This window comes from Schistocerca piceifrons, chromosome 3 (assembly GCF_021461385.2).
Source record: "Schistocerca piceifrons isolate TAMUIC-IGC-003096 chromosome 3, iqSchPice1.1, whole genome shotgun sequence".
Lineage (NCBI taxonomy): Eukaryota > Metazoa > Arthropoda > Insecta > Orthoptera > Acrididae > Schistocerca > Schistocerca piceifrons.
The window spans coordinates 129,965,165-129,986,916 of record NC_060140.1 but is presented as its reverse complement, the minus strand read 5'-3'; positions in this window follow the sequence as shown (position 1 = coordinate 129,986,916).

The following is a 21,752-nucleotide window of genomic DNA, read 5'->3' as shown; positions in this document are numbered from 1 at the left end:
AGAGGCAATATAAAATATTGCAGGAGAACGGTACATACCCAATATATGGGGATAAAAGATGAAGTTTGCACTTGACAGGGGGAAATATTTGGAGTTCAAATTTACAAAAGAGGGATAATTAAACGAGACATGTTTACATAAATGCCACCGATACTTAAAATGACACCCGACTTAACGCATAAACACTGGCGGTACGAAAACACAATTAAAAACGGCGTTCACAGTATGGGACAACACTGAACACACACTGGACTTATCTGACTTACACGTCGAGCACCAAAACGACATTAGCTGGATGAAAATTGGAATGACCAACCAAACGAGGGGAAATCAGAGAGGAGGAAGAGAGAAAAGGGGTCGGTTGAGGAGGGGGGGGGGGGGCAGGAAGACGCGAGAGGGGTGAAGTCGGTAGCACACCAAGGAGATGGGCAGAGTGGGGTGGGAGTAACCCAGGAATGAGCGCAAGGACTGGGAAAGTAGAAGTGATAAGGACAGGAGGGTAAGAGGGAGGAAACAGCAGAGGGGGAGGGGAAGGAGAGGGAGCCCTAGAGAGGATGGGAGGTGAGAGTAAGAAGGAAGGATAAATATCAAAGCGAAACTCATCATCTGGGACGGAAGATGCAGGAAGTTTCTTTGGGAGAGGAGGTGAAGGGTATGGAGATGGAGCGAGAGTGGGATGGAGAGAGAGTGGGATACAGTGGTAAAGGCACGGCAGCAGGCGCGGAATGGAGAGGAAAGGAGACAACAGGGGGTTACGGGGATCGAAGCAGTGCAAGTGTAGAGGATAGAGATGTGTTCAACGAAAAGGACGAAAGGGATGAGGTCATAGAAGATCCTCAGTGAGGGTGGAGACCAATGCAGAAAGCAAGCAGGATCACATGGCGTTCAAGGATTTGAAGGGCTTATGAGAATTTTGGAGGGGTGGAGATTCAGGCGACACTGGCACATCAAAGGTATGGGATGGTTCAAGGATTTTTAGGTATGAAGGATGGTGTAAGGATGCAAACGGACGATTCAGGAGGCGGTGTGTATTGTGGGATTTGCGTTGGTTGGTAAGGAGATGGGGAGTCCAGGTGAAGTGACGCTCAAGGGTGAGGCTAAGGTATTTCAAGGTGGGAGTAAGTTGGACAGGACGATCACAAATGTTGAGGTAGAAATCATGCAGCCGAAACGAGGGTGTGGTACGTCCTGTAAAGTTTGCCTCGATTAAGGTAGCTTATTACCTTAGTGCTTTAAATGCAAATGAAGTGAATGAACAACATTCAAGTACGTAGTTCCTACGAGAACCCATGCTGAAATATGAAAGACGTGGAAAATTAACTCGAGCAGAGACCAGAGGCAATAACAGTAAATTTTCAAGTGTTCCAAATTATATTCAAACTTAATATAGACACATTTCTAATTAGTTACCACGCAGTAACAGTAAATAATTTCAAAACCACTGACTCATTGTTTTCCGGGAGCTCGTCACACCTCGCGCTCTGTCGTCAGGTTTTAATAAGCTAAGCAACGTGAAACCTTGCATGACTGAACTAACACTGCATATTGAACCTAGGTGTCGTGAAAGTTGAATGGACGAACAAAGATCTTACACACCCCACGTTAACTTTGACAGCAAAAATGTACGGCGGAAATATATCCACTGCTGGGTAATCTGAAAGCCACGGAACGTACAATCACGTAAATGTAGCACAAACGCGCGAGCCAGCAAAGCATCTCTCCACAATCCTGAACGAAATCGGTTGAATACGCCTAGCCACTATGACAAGATTATTGTGTGTATATGTATTGAAGCGGGGACCTAGAAACGACGAAGAGGCTTCGTCCTCGCCGTAGCCCTCAGTGGTTCACAACTCCACAACGGGCTACAGCAGTCCATTCACTCCACCGTCACCCCGCCACCGGGGCTCAGATACAAGCAGGACTTATCACTAACGACGATTCTACTCCAGTCAATGAAATTCCACGCCGAATGTGCCCAAGACCATAGCAAACGGGCTTGGGGATGTAGTCGGCATAAACGACGCTGTTAGCTGAGCCCTCTTTTAGTGAGCCTCCTGTTAATGGACCTCGTGGTCACTGAAGCACCCGCTGCACGTTGGATCGATGATAACGATGAATCCGGGGCTCTGAGTGCCTCTCTGACAACTGCTCCGTCCTCATGTTATGTCCCCTTTCTATGTCGACCGCTTCCTTCTCGACGCAGTGTTCTGCCATGGTTCACCCATTCCTGCCAACATCGTCGAATAATGGTTCGTTTCTATTCAAATGTTAAGCGATTTGGCAGTTACTCCAACTGCCTTCTTTCAGCTCAACTACACGTCCTCTCTCAAGCATACATACCGAGCGAGGTGGCGCAGTGGTTAGACACTGGACTCGCATTCGGGAGGACGACGGTTCAATCCCGCGTCCGGCCATCCTGATTTAAGTTTTCCGTGATTTCCCTAAATCGATCCAGGCAAATGCCGGGATGGTTCCTTTCAAAGGGCACGGCCGACTTCCTTCCACGTCCTTCCCTATCCCGATGAGACCGTTGACCTCGCTGTCTGGTCTCCTTCCCCAAAACAACCAACCAACCAACGCATACATATATGAATATTAATTTATGACCAATTAGCACAACTCTTTCATGGTGCGTCTGTTTTTGTAGGTGCCGAAAGATAAAGGTACAGCATATGCCAAAATGCCCTTTATATTGTTATGAGACGTTTTATAGCCAATTCAAAATGCCCAAGGAGATAGAAATATTTTTACTTTTTTAAACATCACTGGAAGAACAGTGATCTAAATGAAATATTTTTAAAAAAATTGCCTATGGCTTCTGTCACGGGCTCTTGTCCGTCAGTTGTGTGATGATTTTTCTTACGTTTCACCGGCGCGAGTGGCTGGCATTGTCAAAGTTTCACCCTCCATTGCTGGTGGTGGACTGGAGCCGAGCTCGCGGCCCCAGATTTTATTTCTGGCGCTCCAAAGTCCAAGGGCTTTTATGGTGCTGTTCTCTTCGTGCTACCTGCAGTGGTTGTTCGCTGCAGCACCGAAATCCAGGATCCGTTTACCTTGAGGCTTCCGTATTTCTTGTTAAAGCTATTCACGTGTTAAGTGGCAGATGTCAGAACAATCATCAGACACACGTCGGCCGGTAGAAACCGAGACAGAACCTAAAAGGCAAATTGTTAACTAGTGGCCACGAAAGCCCTAATAATTTTATGTGTTTTAAAAATATTTTTATACTTAAAAAGTCTTGTCCGCACAAATACCATTTACTAAAATTGCGACCGCTTAAGATCGCTCATGTTGACATCAGTCTCCAGCAGTGGCAGGGAAAGAACGTATATATTATTTTTATCGAGACTGTTCTAAACTTTTTTTTTAAATTAAGAAAGTAATAGTTAAATACGTCTCTCACGTTCAAATATCTCAAATCTCATTATTTACCAAAACTAGGTTTCGAGAGAGAATTTTAATTCTTCTTTCCAAGATGATCATTTGGAACGTCATCAACATAATTTCGTATGAGCTGCTACGTCCTGTTACGATGGTAGCTGATTATTCCTGAATTTGGTCTATGTCTGCTGTCATGTTACCTAGATGAACCTCATACATTGAAGCAGTACTGAAACATTTGTCGCGCTTGAGGTTGCCATTACATCCTTTGCCTTCCGCACATTTCTCCAACAAATCAAGATAATTTTAACAATGCACCGGCTCCAAAATTTTAGCACTAATGTTTGAGTGATTCTTTCTCTCTGTTTTGACAATTTCCCGCACTCACGGGAGGCGTGCCAGCGATAAGTCCCTGCAGTCGCACTATGCTCTATGTCCTCGGTAGCTCTGGTGGATAGGGCGTCTGCCATGTAAGCAGGAGATCCCGGGTACGAGTCCTGTTCGGGCCACAAATTTTCAACTGTCCCCGTTGACTTATATCATCGCCTCTATGCAGCTAGGGGTATTCATTTCATTGTAACCCCATTCCTTTATTAGCATATGTAACGTCATTGTCTGAGATGTCAGGTGCACGGATGGTGTGTTTGTGCAAATGAGTAGGTACAGCGGTAGCTAGTGTAGTGAGTTTTGGTTCCACAGCCTCCTCGTATTTTTTAATGTAATTTTAGAGCGTGTAATTTGTTCAAAAATGGTTCAAATGGCTCTGAGCACTATGCGACTTAACGTCTGAGGTCATCAGTCGCCCAGAACTTAGAACTAATAAAACCTAACTAACCTAAGGACATCATACACATCCATGCCCGAGGCAGGATTCGAACCTGCGACCGTAGCGGTCGCTCGGCTCCAGACTGTAGCACCTAGAACCGCACGGCCACTCCGGCAGGCTGTAAGTTCTTGTTGTGAATATTCTGTTCGACGATTTCCATTGTTCTGTTCGCTGTTACCGGCGTTTTCATCAGTGTTGTACTGTTTCTGCTCGTTTTGTAGGGTGCTTTCAATTTTTAGCTTAGTTTCTCTACGCAGCTGAGGTCTGATAAAAATGGAAACAGTCAAGTCAGTTGAGGAAAGTTCGGAAGCGTGCTAGGAAACACAAGGCACGTTTATGGGTGATACACAAAGTCAGAGTCCACTAGATCGAATTCTCTCGAAATTAGAAAATCACCATCACAGTTAACAGCCATAAGGGAGGAGAGCTAAATACGTTTTGAAAGATTGGAAACTGAACTAAAACTTTGCTATCAAAAACTTGATCGGCAGATCACTGAAGTTAGGCATGAATTAAAGACCGAAACGCAAAAGATACGGATGGAGGTCACCAACAGCCTGGACGAGGTAAGTAAAGAGTTGAAAAGAAGGTTGACAACTTAGAAACGCAGGTAAACGCGAAGATGACAGATGTCTCATTGCACATAGATGAGGAAAGTAAATCATCCAAGGAAACACAAACACGAGTGTCAGTCGTGTCAGTGCTTGAGCAAAAAGTTCTGGAATGCGACAAGGTAATGTCCTCGTAAGGCAGGTCACGCCAACGAATTTGCAGGCCGCACTACCGATTCATAGGGTGGACATACCATTGCTCAAGTTCGGCCGAAGGCGCAGCACTCACCCAAAGGCATACCTAAAGAATTTAAAGGCGTATCTGCGTCCGAAAGGAGTGGCGGAATGTAACGCTTTACTCGTCGCACGCCAGACGCTCGATCAGGAGGAGGCTGCCTGGTTTGACGTTACGATTTCTGAGAACAGTACTCACAAGGACTTATGCACTAAGTTTCTGGCAACGTACTGGAACCTGGCCGCACAGGCGAGTGCAAAGATGAGTATATATCGGGGACAGTAGGCGCCACAGTCACGCCAGGCCATGGCATTCTACGCTTCTGACTTTGTCGTTCTGGCGCGATACTTGGATGACAAAATGTCAGATGAAAAATGGTGCAGCGCGACGCACTCCCATTGTCCTGCTTATTTAGAACGTGCACTCGTCGTGCCACTGTCGAGAGAACAGTTCCTCGATATTGTAAGGTCCGTGGACGAAATCTGAGAGCAAGAGTATAAAAGTACAGCAAATTGACACCCAATTGGGACAGAAAATAAGGCGCTGCAGGGGTTTCTGCGCCGCAATGACAGACAGAACTGGTGCAATAGCGAACGAATGAGAGAAGAAGGGAAAAGGCGAGAGCGACGAGATAGACGTCTTGGTCCACACCATGGAGAACAAAGCAGAAGTGCAAGCGGTGCATTATGGAAGAGACAGTGAGAATAATTCAAGTTCACTACCTCTGACCTCACCTCATGCAGAGGAGTGTGAGATCACACAAATCATACAAATGATCAAAGGATATATACTGCACGGGACGCCACGGTAGAGAAGGGCCATCACATACGCAATGTGTGGTATTTGGAATCACAAGACGACATTGACCAGAACTGTGTGCCGGGATAAGCGGACAATCGGTGTCCCCTCATTGAAATAACTGTAGAAGGAATTAAGACGAGAGCTTGTCTGGATTCTGGGTCGGAAGTGGCAGCACTTTCAACGTCTTTTTAGTCAAAGCTGGTAGAAAATCTGTAGTAAATTATCTGGGATACCTGTAAAAGGAGTCTCACTAATTCCGCTTCTGGGGTGAAAAGTAAGAAGGTGGAGAAACAAGTCGTGATGTCGTTAAGCGACGTAAGAAGTACCTTCCAGGTGAATGCAATTGTTATCTGTGGGTTGTGGCTCGATTTTTTAAGCGGGAACGACATACTCTCGATCAGAGCGGTGGTCATGGATTGGACCACAAAAACTGTAGTCAGTTTGTTCGAAGATCCGATCGCATGGGGTGCAGAGGGCACAAAGGGCACAGTTAATTTAGTAAAATATAGGGAGAGTGAGGAAATTGTCATAGATGGGCCACGTGAGCAAAAAGGTGATTTATTACGGGTAACATGGGTTCCAGATGAAGTCAGTTGCCGGCCGCGGTGGTCTCGCGGTTCTAGGCGCGCAGTCCGGAACCGTGCGACTGCTACGGTCGCAGGTTCGAATCCTGCCTCGGGCATGGATGTGTGTGATGTCCTTAGGTTAGTTAGGTTTAAGTAGTTCTAAGTTCTAGGGGACTGATGACCACAGCTGTTAAGTCCCATAGTGCTCAGAGGCATTTGAACCATTTTTTGAAGTCAGTTTTCCGTCAACGGGTCGTGATGATTATTCCAGGAACACAGCGGACGAAAGTGAATCTGATGGACATGAGCGACTGGTCGTGGGTTAGAGACCCTCGCCCACATACTGCTAAGGTTTAGAGGGCCAGAGGTCGTAAATGAGTACGCTCCCGTGATACCCCAAGCCGCCCATGCGATTACTGATGACATGCTAAAGAAAGGAACATGATGATATGCAGAGCGAGACCACAGTCAAATGCTGTGACGATGAGTGCACCGTGAAAATGAAAACAGTTGAAGGCGAAGCCCCCACAGCAACAGAGAAGCTATTGTGGAAAGCAGAATGCGAAAACGAGTGACCAGTGGTAGAGGAGCGCTGTGAAGTGCGCCACAGAAGTATTAATGTCCACTCGGCAGCAGTATAAGACAATGTTGTTTCCTCCACAGTAGCAGCATGTGCAAAAGTGAGACGGTTTTTGGGGGATCGCAGGTATTTCCATGCTTCCAAGTGTGTGTGTTTTGTTGAGTGGTACTTAAGGTAGGTAAATAAATTTGTGAAAGCCATATGAAGTGAAGTAGAAATTAGAAAATAAATGAAAACCTTAGTTTAGTTTAGAAGAATTACACACTGGGAAACAGCGGACAAAGCAGCAGTGGCAACGGCCGAAAGTCAGCGTAGCACGTTCAGGAGATGCCATCGCCCTCCCCACATAAGCGGAAGCTGTCGATTCAGCCGTCAGGGCATCGCCCGACCGGCTCACGTCAAGAAGATTCTTCCAGAAGCTTTTCAACGTGACAGAAGAGGCCATCGCCCTCCCCACATAAGCGGAAGCTGTTGATTCATCCGTCAGGGCATCGCCCGACCGGCTCACGCGTTTCTCAATTGTCACATGTGATCAAAGGCCCTCGCCTACATTCCAAGAGCCAATGGCCGACGTTAAGAAGATTCTTCGAGAAGCTTTTTAGCTTGACAGAAGAGGCAATGACCGTGAAGTCGTTCACTTCCAGTGAACTGAAGTCAATAAATACGTGAGACGCAGTGGGCCCGAGGAGAAGAGTAGCAGTAGTTTTCAGTTAGTTTCGGTGCTGAAGACCGTCATGTAAGAAGAGACCACATCATACACAGACGCACCAAGTCCGCCGCTGTAATGGAATAGCAAGCAGCAGCCTCGGCGCCAGAAGACAGAGGTTAAAAGATATTTGAAGTCTGATTTTTACGTACCTGGGTGACTCGTGAGGACGGGAAGGAGACGGCCTCACATCAGCAGTCACCTGTGAGCTGGGATGAAGATCTGACAGCCGAAGACTGGCAAGCAGGAGTCCGTTGTTCAAGTCCGGGACACTGGCCTTGCCCCGCCGCGCCGCTCCGCTGGCCGACGCACAACACACGCGGCCGCTTAGAGAAGAGAAACACTGGGACGCCACATCCAAGTTATCACCATCCAATTCACGACTTCATTCTCAATCATTAAACGGGTCACAGCACGATGCACGTCTCCACTCAGTTGGGCGAGACGGCGACACGAGGTACACACCGCCTGGCGTAATCAGACGCCGCCGCTGCCGCAACAGAAGGCTTCGCAAACGACACAGCTGCCACTCTCCGAGCAAGAACATCCAGTAAGGAAACAGTTGTACAAAACTTTCAATAAAAGTTATCTTATGTAAAAATTCTGTTTCATTCTACCTCATACCAGTGCCAAGGAAGAACCCACCCTGCCGACATGTTGTTAAGAGAGAAAAATTAATTTATTTAGTTTTTTCACCCTAACATAATGCTTTAGAAACAAATGCCCTTTGCAGTAATGCTCATCCTGACAATTGACTAGCATCAAAAGAGAAAACCCAGTTACATTTAGTGTCAGAAGTGTTACAGTTTGTCCATAGGATAATTTAGGTTATGTAGTGTGTCAGCTTAGGGACTGATGATCCTAGCGGTTAAGTCCCATAAGATTTAACACACATTTGAACATTTTGAACACATTCAGATAGTTAAGCAAGACAAAAATTTAAAATGTGATACGGTAACAGGTACAGCAAAACAGTAAGAACACAAGGGCTTGGGGAAAGGGATGAAAGCGGAAGCACAGAGCATAATGTAATCATGGCCAGCACCTTGCTTAAGAAACATGAAAGAATAATACATACTTGGGACAGAGTTTTCGAAACCAGATTTTAAATTGTAAGACAGTTCCCAGTGCAGACGCCAACGGACAATAATTTATTGGTTACGAGCTGCAGTTTACAACTAAGGTGACAGTAAACGGTATCAAATTAAGGAGATGGAACTAGAATAAGTCAAGACCCATAGTTTTTCGATAATCTTAAAAAAAATTGTTCAAATGGCTCTGAGCACTATGGGACTTAACCTCTAAGGTCATCAGTCCCCTAGAGCTTAGAACCACCCCGAGGCAGGATTTGAACCTGCGACCGTAGCGGTCGCGCGGTTCCAGATTGTAGCGTCTAGAACCGCTCGGCCACCACGGCCGGCCGATAACCTTAAAGCTACCATAATGCAACTACTGACTGAAACAGAGGAAGGAATCCGCTAGAATACGAATGGATATCATTGAGAGAAGAAGTGGTGAATACAGCAGTGTATGTGAACGGGAAAAAGCTACATTAGAAATCGTTGGATGAAACGTGATATATTAAATTTAATTGACAAGAGGGAAAAATATAAAAATGCAACAAATAAAGTAGGCCATAGGAAATAGAATTGTCTAAATAAGACGTTTACAGAGAGTCCTAAATCGCACTTGGAAAACATAGGAGAATGAAAATGAGAAAGAAGAAAGAAAACTTTGCTCAAAGGAGAAGCAACTGCCAAGAATGCAATTGGCAAGCCATAAATAAGCAAATAAGAGAAGGCTAGAAACTGGAAGGAATTTGTAGAGAGGAGAGGGGGAGCGGTTATACAAACTAACATAAGCACAATGTTAGATTCCTGTGAAATGTCTGAACACGTAAGGCAATACTGATCCTACCACATAGCTAAGTAGACAGACTGATGAACTTCAAAACTGTGTTTATAGCATTTCCATGTTTAGAGAAATGTTTTGACAATCCTAATTGAAAGACATTCCATGGAGCTCTGGATAAGTCATCGATAAAACACAGTGACACAAGATTATCTACAGCTTGTACAGAACCCAAACTGCATTTCTAAGACTTCAATGACTTGAAAGGGAAGCAGTAATTGAGAAGGCAGGAGAGGATATAAATTGAGTAATGTCAATAGCAAGAAAAGCGTTCTGGAAAATAAAATTTCTTCACATCGAATACAAACTCTGATGGTTGGGTATTATTTTACAAAGGTATTTGAGTTGAGTGTAGCCTTGTATGTAAGTATAACGTGGACGATGAACAGTTCGGTCAAGAAGATAATGAACACTTTCATAACGTGGTGACACATAAGAATGCTGGAGATACGAGGATCGTGTAACTAAAGAAGAGGTACGGAATTAAAGAGAGAAGGAAGAGGAAATTATGGCACAACTTGACTACAAGAGGGGTTAGTTGACAGGGCATTTTATGAGGCATCAAAGAATCGTCAGTTAGATAATGGAGGCTAAATGGTGGAGTGAGAACAAGGAGCCGGCCGGTGTGGCCGAGCGGTTCTAGGCCCTTCAGTCTGGAACCGCGCGGCAGCTACGGTTGCAGGTTCGAATCCTGCCTTGGGCATGGATGTGCGTGATGTCCTTAGGTTAGTTAGGTTTAAGTAGTTCCAACTTCTAGGGGTCTGATGACCTCAGATGTTAAGTCCCATAGCGCCTAGATCCATTTGAACCATTTGAGACCAAGGCTTACCAACGGTAAGCAGATTAGAATGGATGCAGGATGGAGCAGTTATGTAGAGATGAAGAGTCCTGCAGAGGATAGACTACTGTGGTACACTGTATCAACGCACAGACGAGTTGTATTTCTTGTTAATGCAACCCAACAGCAAATAACATCACTTTTCATTATGTAGGTCAGTTGCGTTTTTATTGCCAGAATATTTGTTTAATGTAGCCTCTAGCACATATATTGGTGATGTATTTGCGTGTTGTTGTTGTTGTTGTTGTTGTGGTCTTCAGTCCTGAGACTGGTTTGATGCAGCTCTCCATGCTAATCTATCCTGTGCAAGCTCCTTCATCTCCCAGTACCTACTGCAACCTACATCCTTCTGAATCTGGTTAGTGTATTCATCTCTTGGTCTCCCACTACGATTTTTACCCTCCACGCTGCCCTCCAATGCTAAATTTGTGATTCCTTGATGCCTGACGACATGTCCTACCAACCGATCCCTTCTTCTAGTCAAGTTGTGCCACAAACTTCTCTTCTCCTCAATCCTATTCAATACCTCCTCATTAGTTACGTGATCTACCCACCTAATCTTCAACATTCTTCTGTAGCACCACATTTCGAAAGCTTCCATTCTCTTCTTGTCCAAAGTACTTATTGTCCATGTTTCACTTCCAAACATGGCTACACTCCATACAAATACTTTCAGAAAAGACTTCCTGACACTTAAATCTATACTCGATGTTAACAAATTTCTCTTTTTCAGAAACGCTTTCCTTGCCATTGTGTATACATCTCTATTAGTCTCTGCAGACCGCCCTATGTTAGGGAAAAGTTGCAACTTGAATACAGTTTTCCTATGGCGACTATCAGCAAATGATGAAGTTTAGTTACTGTTATGGCCACTCTGCCATTTGCAGCATTTTCATACGACATGTATTCCTTCATGAAACAACAACCAATTGTTGGTTACGTGTTAGCCATGGCTTTCGAAAGCAGTGGCAGTTCTCAAACTGTTTAGAAGTCATCAGTGGCAAATGTATCGTAATGCATTTTTACATATGCTGGCATACGGTTTTCGTGCAGTGGAAGCTTTTCTGCTGACATCAGATACATGTGGCCATTCTCAGGCTTATTAAGGGATGCATGAACGTCGTATGAAACTGTTTTTAATTACCGTTTTTGCCGGGGAAAGCAGGTTAAACAAAAAATAAATACGGTATTTTGGCAACCAAATATGGAATCGGCAATTGGATTATAACGCCCAAAGTGGTAACTGAAAGTGCTTATTATGACTAGTCCTTCATAACTACTTGCAAGGCTTTCATCAGTGAAACTTTATGGATATGGAAAATTATTAACATAATATTATATTTGCAGCATTATGCCAAGGTGTGTGACACAAAGATTCGATCGGGGATGTAAAATCTTTCGGTAAAAGAAACCTTTCGAAAACTGTTTGACAACTACTGCATTCGCTTTCAACTTTCTATGACTATCACTTGCTAGCCGCACACACATAAAGATATAAGGAGAACAGAAATAAACAAACATTAGTTTTCAATATATAATTCTTTACGTTGGCAACATATACATAAACAAACCAAACAGGAAGGGACATGAGGTGAACACACTGCAGTTACGAGTTTTAATCAGAGTTTTAGGTAAAGTGTCTGCAACTAGTGGCAGAAGAAGAAAGAGCGAACATGAAAATGTGCACATGTTCCATAAGCTAAGATTTAGTTCAACCTCCAGCATGTGACCAGGTGAGGGGAAACGCATATGTCCACCAAAAACTCGATTAACTGTAAGTTATCAGTTATTCACGAAAAAAAAAGATGTGAACTGTTTTATAATCTGCAAGTATCACATATCAAAACAAATCTGAATCATTATAGATTCCACCGAAGATGCCTTAAAGTAAAAGGCGAAATGCGTCGTGAACAAGTAAAGTACACTGGCGCAAGAAAAAACGTTTGTTACTCACTAAAGGACATAATCAATAACTGTAGATACTTAGCAAATTACGACATACCAGCAAATTAGTTTCGGTTTAACTTCGGCAAGTCCATATAGAATATTGTAAATATTAACGTGTTCCATGTCACTGTATTTCTCATTCTACATGCTATTCAATGCCGTTTAAAAAAATTCATCTATCCATTCTGAAAAACTGTTGTTACTTTCATATCTCCGTAGATAAATAAATTTTGGATATTTATCATGCGACGAATTACTTGAATTATTAGAAGTTATCGTTCGTAAGAAAAACAAGTTTCTATTTCTTGAACCGTTTACGAAATTTGCGGTTGATACAGCCACATGGTTTACGACGAGCAGGACGAAGTATCGGTCACATGGCGAGCAACCCTCCCGCGGTCTCCGCACATCCCATCCGCCGACATATCATTCAATATCTCGAGAACGGTCACAGCTATCGTTCTGCTCTCAGCTTTGAAAACAATTTAGTTATGTTGACTAAATTTCATTGGCAATAATGTATTACCTATAGTGAACTACACGTAAAGTCTACGCAATGCGTTTTAACCTCTGCATACTCATTAAAATTTCGTGTAATCGTATAGGTAAATGCGATACAGCAAGGAACGACGAATAATTACGAAAAGAAATTCGGTTCTTTATCGACAGAAGATACCAGGCTGTAACATGCACAAGAATCAAATTTTTCTACCGAGTAGTTTCCTGGAAATCGGATGATCTTAAGTATTTCATAGCTGCCACCGCCTCCGCGACAACGGTTCGGCGAAAGTTCGTGTGGCCCAGTGTTCCGTACCTGACGTTACGCTCAGCGTGTTCTGTGATTGGCGGCGCGGACCTGGAGCGCAGCATGCGGCAGCGACAGCGGTTCGACATGGACAAACCGCGACGCAGACCCCTCTGTGCCGCGCCGCTGACGGCGTCTCCATGGCTACCAGGCCTCTGCCACGCGGTTTTGGCGCGCCGCAGCCCTAGTGGGAACGGTGCTGAATACGACGAACGATAACGGAGAAAGCTGAGACGATTCATTCGCTCCTCCTTCCCCTTAATAACTGAGTCGTGTCCCCGCCCAGTCAAATTGGCCCTCAGATCTGTTGTTTAGTTTCTTTCTGTAAACAGCATGGAAATAAATTTCTTTTCATATTTTGATGATATAAGCGATTGTTCACATTCATAAATGAACACCTTGATGTTGTACCCTTTGTGCTTGATTTCGTTTAGTTACTGATGTCAGTTAATTGTTGGTTCCTAACGTGGGGCAATCTCATTAGTCATCTGCTCATCATTTCATGTCTGACAGCAGAGAGAAGAATTCTCAGTTCACAGCATTTTTGGAGCCCAGCGTGGGGCGATCTTATTGGTAATTGTCATGGTACCTGATGTCACAAAATAATTTCTCAAGTTCGCTACAACATTTACAAAGAATTCATTCATACAGAGGAATCTAGCAATTCACAATACATATGAGTGAACCACAGATGCGATAACAATATCCGCTCTGAATTAACATAAAAATCAGAGGGTGCAGTTGTAACAAAATTTTACATTACATTTAACTTTTGCAGAGTTACAAGAACTGCACATACTGCTATGAACCAGCATGCCTTACTTGATGTGACAAAAGTCATGAGATGTCCCGAAACATCGCCCACACGCAACTTTACGAGACATGGATTCAACAAGGGACTTGAGGTCCCATGAAGAAATATTAAGTCATGCTGCCCCTATAGCTGTCCATAATTGCAAAAGTGTTGCCGATGCTGGATTTTGTGCACGAAATGACCTTTCTATTATGTCCCACAAATGTTTGATGAGAGTCAAATGGTTCAAATGGCTCTGAGCACTATGGGACTCAACTGCTGAGGTCATTAGTCCCCTAGAACTTAGAACTAGTTAAACCTAACTAACCTAAGGACATCACAAACATCCATGCCCGAGGCAGGATTCGAACCTGCGACCGTAGCGGTCTTACGGTTCCAGACTGCTTCGCCTTTAACCGCACGGCCACTTCGGCCGGCTTGATGAGGGTCATGTCGGGCAGTCTGGGTAGCCAAATCATTCATGCTAAATGTAAGAATGTTCTTCAAACAAGTCGCAAACATGTGCAGTCCGGTGACAATCCCACCGTTGTTTGGAAACATGAAGTCCACGAATAAGTGCAAATGGTCTCCAAGTACATAACCATTTCGAGTCAATGATCGGTTCAGTTGGACCAGAGGACCCACTCCATTCCGTGCAAATAGAGCCCACACCATTATGGAGCCACCATCAGCTTTCACAGTGCCTCACTGACTATTTGGGTCTGCGCTACATCCGAATCCTACTATCAGCTCCTTCTACTTTCCAATGGTCTACAGAACAAGCGATATGGTCACGAGACCAGGAGAGGCGCTGCAGGCGATGTAGTGTTGTTAGCAAAGGTACTCGCGTTGGTCTCTGCTTCTATAGCCGATTAACGCCAGATTTCGTCCCCCCTGTCCTCACAGATACGTTCGTTGTACGTCCTACATTGATTGCTGCAGTTATTTCATGGAGAGTTGTTTGTCTGTTGCCACTGACAACTCTGCGCAAACGTCACTGCTCTCTGTCGTTAACCGAAAGCCGCTATATACAGCATTCATTTAGAATGGTCATTAATGCAGTAGCTACAACAAGCCATATTTCAACTGTCAGAACTTTCGGAGTAAGTGAGCTACAATTGACTTCACTTAATGCAGTTTTGCATATCAGACGAGACTCAACGTACCACAAACACAGGAGTACAACGATATCAACAACTTAGAAGTACTCCGATTGTGCTCCCCCGATCCTCGCTTTCCGTCAATGCCGTGTGTGCAACTGGAGCAAACAGCACCCTCTCTGAAGGTAGTTGTTCATACGCCAGCGCTAACCGTGCCGAATGTGTCCATCTGGTGTCGATGAACACGCCAGGTCTCTGAGGGTCTTGGACTAGGCTTCCTGTAGAAATACTTTCCTTGGTGTCACCCTCTGTCACTGCTGGTCGTCTCTAAAGAGGACAGCACGGAACTGGCATCACCTGATTTCCCTGGAACTTCGCTCAGTGGAAGACACCGGTCTTGTCTTATCCATTGATGCTCGATTGTTTGTAAAACACAGCTATTGAAGTTTTCTAAGTGGTTTAGTGGTACTTTACGTGCCTTTTAGTGCGCTTTATACTCAGATGAAATTGTGGTTCCCATTTTAACGCCATGGCTTCTTAATTTTTCGACCCCTGTTCGAAACTTGATTACTGTTTTATTTAATTTATTTTACTTTGTTCCTATTATTTCTATTTATCCACCTATGTCCATAAAATGTTACTACACGAATGTTTCTTAGCAAACACAAAGACATTACATTATCTGTAAAATTAAAATTGGATTTCAGAGTAAGTGTCACACATTAATTATATATGTGTGTATGGTGTGATAATGAGTTTCAAAATTTTGAGACTCTCATATTCTGATATTTCATTCTCATACCAGTTCTTATGTTGATTCTTATATATTATTCATATGTTTATTCTAAAGGAAGACTTGGTGCATTACCTTCTACGATACTGATGGTAGAGATATTCAATACACAAACATTCCAAACACCAAGAGCATCGCATGAACGCCGGTTTACCATAAAGACATTTCTTCTCATGGATCTAACTCGGGAAAGAAACTTCATTAACACTTGCCCCCTCTTCCAGTGAGCGAAGTTTCTAGGAATTTGGGTGATGACATTTGCCATTTTCTCGTCGTAAGCCTCAAGCCTTGGCCGCCGCCACAACCCTCCACGCCCCAAGAGGCCAAGACACTTATTTTGAACCCCGTTCCAGTGAGCATAGTTCGTGGGAAGCTGGATGATGGCCCTTGCCATGTTCTCTTCATTAGCACATGCCGAGCATCCAGCCTCGGCTGCTGCCGCAGTCCTAAGCACCCTACACTGACTCCCGACAGGTCACCACGGGCCCTGACCACCGACACAGCGCTTTCTTCTGGGTGATGAGTCCAGCTCAATGGCAACTGCTGTTCACACCCGCCCCAACACAGCCGTGGCATTGCTCACATGCCTCTTTGCAGCCAGACACTGTCAGCACCAGTACCACATAGTCGATAAGAAGGTCGTTGGCACTGGGAGAAAATCAACCTTGCTTTTAAACACAGGACGCATTGAAGAAAGGAAGATTAGTCGGACACGCCCTATTTGAAAGAACCATCCCAGCATTCGTCTTAAGCAATGTAGGGAAAGGGTAGAAAACATAAACCTGGTTTCTCACAGGGGGATTTGAACCACCATCTTCTCAATGTGAGTCAATTCTGCTAAACACTGCTCTACCTCTCTTGGAAAATACTCATTGATACATCAGAATGTGGTCCATCTCCATAGTTGGGATGGTAGAGCTGCTGACTGCCATGCAGGGGACCCTCATTCGATTCCCGGTACTTCCAGATGCTTTTCCTTGATGGGACGACTGGTACCGGGTGCACTCACCATCGTGAGGCCAACTAAGAAGCTACTCGGCTGATCAGTAGTGGTTCTGCGGTCAATAAAACCTACAACGACTGGAATAATGGTGAGCCGTGGCTGGCTCATGCTATGCGCTGGATTAAACCTTGGTTGCGATTCTGTGTTTAGTCTCCCTCGGTTATCGCGATTATGCTGTTATCCTCGCCTTCCGCGGGTGTATCGATGCTCACATCTTGGACTATCCTTGACCTGGCGCTTATTGTTTCCGGCTGGGCGATGTGCGACCAGTCGGTCGGTTGGCATGGAGCAGCGCGGAATTCTCTGTGGGACGTGGTTTGGCCGGGGCAACTGGCGGTCTCTACGTGGTACCAGAATGTGTGGGGCTGCTCCCATTGCTACTAGGTCCGTGGCTCACCTACCCTGGGCACGAAAGTTGAGTTCTGATTTAACCTACCAGCAAGTCAACACTGTTCACATTGTGTCGTTTGGAGTTCGTTATCGGCTGTTGGGATATTCCCGCGAGCAGCAACATGGTTTTCAAATTTGAAAAATTCTAACCACCCTCCGGTGGAGTATCAATGTATTTGGTTATCTGAATTGAAGTGCGCGAGCGGAATCTTCTGCCTTGTGGCCGTTAACGTTCCGGTTACCTGCCCTGGCCGTTGACGTAAATTTCAGGCAGCGTAGTTTCCTCATCATGTTGTTGCTGTCCAGCACGGTGTGTAGTTTGACAGCTCCTTCTGCGTTTTTCCGTTCAAATCCCTGTTGTGCCCTGGCCAGGTGAAGTGGAATTTATTTTGGTGGTGGGTCCGCTGACTGTCGGTCGGTTGGGTTGCCGTCGGATAGTGAATGGTTGACACGATTGCCTGTCTCACCTAAGAGAGCGTTAGTGTTTGAATTCCAGGCCGACCCTCGAACATTTGAGTGCCCTTGGGTGTACTGGCTCTTTTTTATTTGTTCTTGTTGTGCGTACTTCTATGGCTTCTAGGTGAATTTTCTTTTAAAATGAAGGTTGTTTTGCCCTTAAGACGTAAAATTCTTTAGGCCTTCAGCCTAATTTAAAGAACTGTTTCACGTAAAGCCTTTGGTATTTAAAAAAATTAATGTTGTGGAGCTTTGAGTGTTAGGCCCTGAGCCGATATGAATTTAACTTGTTTGCTCTTGAACTCTCTGATTCTTTGGGCCTTCAGCCTAAACCTGTTGTAAGATAAGGTTTGCTTTTTAAATATCCGATTATGCTTGCGTTTTAAGTTATTGGCCTTCAGCCGTTTTTAAATTAAAATGGCTTTCAGCAAGTAATTACGTGCCAAAGATTAAAGCTTTGTGTTAAAAAAAAAATTTTTTTGGGCTCTTGTAATGTTTGATCAAATAATAAAGCCGTATGTTCGAGTGTAACTGACAGCCCCCTATTTTGGCCCCTTTCCACAATTTAAAGTACCTGTCCTGTCCTGCGGGCTTAGCAGGGCGTCTCAAGCGTTGTGCTAACCACATTCCTCACGTCCGGTGAGTCCATTGGCAGAGGATGGCACTGCTGTCGACCTGGCCTGATTGGCCCATCTAGAGGCGGGATGCGTAACATTAATGCTATATCCTTTTTAGTCAAATTGTACCATAAATTACTATTCTACCAACATTCAGTTCTGTACTTCTTCATTTGTTAACCGGTTTTTGGATTTAATTTTCGACGTTCTATAGCACTGCGCTTCAAAACCCGCTACTCTCGTCTTGTTTGTACTGTCCACAGTTCTTTTCCGTCTTTTCAATAGGAGGCTGATATCCAGACAAATACCTCCTTGATGTCCTTCTAGAACTGAAATTTATTTCGAATGTTAACAAATTTATCTTTACCACGAAAACTTTACTTTCCATCACCTGTCTGAATTTTGTATCGTGTTGACTTCTGCCACTGACAATTACTTTGCTGCCCTAATAGCAAAACTTCTCTGCAGCTATCACCGTCACTTTCCATACTTTCATTCACTCGACAACATTTCATTTAAATGGACTTCACGCTATTATCTTTGTTTTAACTATATTTTGGACATAATATCTTCTTTTGAAGACATTATTCAATCTGTTAAACTTATCTTCCACTATCATGCACATCTATAACACAGTAGCAATATCGTATACGAAACTGAAATTTTTCCATTTCTTCTCCCTGAACTATTATCAGTTTCCACAATACTCCTTAGTTTCCTTTAGCGCTTGTTTAATGCTGCTTATACATGAGCAGCCCAGCACCTGATGATTCGATCACGTAGACCCTTTGCACTGCGGATAGCTTTTTTACTTAAACGAATTTTGATTCTGTTCACAAATTGCAACATCTAATCTTTTCACTCTAATTAAGGCCATATAAACATGGCCTTTTCCGAATTTACTTCCGACCAAAAACGATTCTGGTAGCTGGACTCAAAAACTTTTGATTATTATGCCTTTTGGGTAGTTGCGGAGATATTTCCGTAGCAACTTTCATCCTCGAACAAATATTTCTCTACATATAACAGCGAATTGAATTACCAGTTTTCATAAATAGAGCATTAAATTTTTTTATGTAATTTAATATTTTGTTGAACATTTTCATCCTCTATTGCTCTCCCTTAGGAGCTGAATTTCCAGAAACACATATTTTTTTTTTATTTCTCTCCGAGAAGTCAAATACCAGTTGTCACGCATGTTGCATAAAAAGTCCTTTTGTGGCACTTTAGTAATTATTTATTATCAGAACAAAGCTTCGGCCCACTAGTGGTCGAATTTACAAAACTCCTGAAACACGTATTTTTTATTTTCTGACTGCGAAACCAATACAAATTTTCGTAGTTCTAGCTTCAAAATTCCCTTAAGAGCGACATACTTTCAAAAAATCTTTCATACCCTATTTCGGCCCCTTAGAAGTGAGATTTCGTACAATTCTCCATTTTAAACGATGCCTACAGTATAAGATCCACACCCTCTCCAAACTTCAAGATTCTATCCCCAGCCGTTAGATCTCGGCGGTGATGAGTCACTGAATCGATCAGATCCTATTTCACGCTCCTAGGGGCTGAATTTTCAAAAACAGAGACTTGCGTACGTTTTATTTCCAACAGAGGAACCGAATACTAATTTTCAAAATTTAGCTTCAAAAATGCTTGCATAATGAAATATTTCCATAAAAATTTGCATCCCCTATTTCAACTTCATAGGGGCTGAGGCACTGAATTTCCAAAAACAGTGAAACATTAATTTTTTTGTCTATAACTGAGAAGTATAAACCATAGACTCAGTTTTAATATGCTTTCGTAGTAAAATATTTTCACCAGAAATCTCATCCATAATTCCACCCCCTAAGGGGTTCAGTTTCCAAACACACTGCAACTTACATATATATTTTTTGTTTGTAAACGAGAAGCCAAATATCATAGCTGTAACTATAAAAATATTTTAGTAGCTCTTTAATAATGTCATATTTAAAAAAAAGCCTTCATCCACTATTTTACCCCCACAGAGTTAAATTTCCAAAAATGCTGAAACAGGTATTTCCTTATTTCTTATCAAGGAACCAAATACCAATTTTCAGGTCTACCTTCAAAATTACCTTGAGCTTGACATTTTTCAGAAAACCCTTCATCGACTATTTCGCGCCCTTAGCGTTGGAATTTCGAAAAATCCCTTCTTATACGATGCCTACCGTATAAGATCCACACCTTCTCAACATTTCAGTTATCTATCCTTAATGGTTTGCGCGGTAATGAGTCAGTCAGTTAGTCAAGACATTACCTTTTATTTGTAGATATGATTCCATCAAAATGTTACATATTTTCAGGGAAGATGGAGATGATTGATGAGTAAGCGTATCAATTTAAGGCAAGGGATCCTGGTCCGGAAACAACAGAGTCGAAGTTATAAGCGTTAATTATTCTGATATCTCTGACAGTGGACATCTTCTACTACAAACTTTTGAATTCCGCATCTTGGGGGAGGAAGAATGAACTAAAAAAAAAAATCAGGTAAACGTGCGATCTAAAATGCCTATCGTAAGAGCTATGAACGTTTGTACAGTAGAGGAGATGTGTTTCATAGTAGCAAAGATGAACATGTGCTCATAGTTCTAAAGGTAGGCGCTTAATACCCCTTGCTTACTGGACATATTTTCTTGTTTTAGTCCATACTACCACCTCTCAAAATATGGAAAGCAAAGAGCTTGCAGTAGCAGAGGTCCACTGCCAGAGGAATCAGTGATTTTTGCTTATAACATTCCACTTGGTCGTTTCCATAACAGGGCTCCTTACCTCGAATTTATATATGTACACTTCTCCATCATCCCTGTCAATTTTTACCATCATCACGCAATTACCCTATACACTTATATTATGTGGTCATTCGTATTTGCCCATACACAAAGTTTCTTTTCTTTATTTTTATATATATATATATATATATATATATATATATATATATATATATATATATATATATATAATTTTACACCTAATCCGGGGGATTGGTGGCTAGGGGAGTAGGTAAACTAATCTTGGAGTTCTCCGAATCATATTTTTACAAATATGTCCCTATGTTTCTGGGTCGCGTATCTATTCAATGAAACTAATTTTTCATCACCCCCGAGCTATCTTTGTGGTACGAGGTAAGCCTCTTCTTTAACGATAACTCATGGTATGTAAGTCACAATACAAACAAAGCATAATAACTTCACTGCCAACTTCACTATTACTATTGAAGCATTTCAGTAATAACATTGTCTGGCCATTTGTATTCCTATTACAAATGTCCAGGGACCACAATAAAATGTCTTCGTAATCTTATCTTTGGACACATTTGTACCACAGTTGCGGTTTCTGTTATCTCGAAAGGAATACTATAACTGCAAGAAATGGAAACAGAGACCAAATTTCATAGTCCTTAAACTATTGTAAATGGTAGCTGAAAAC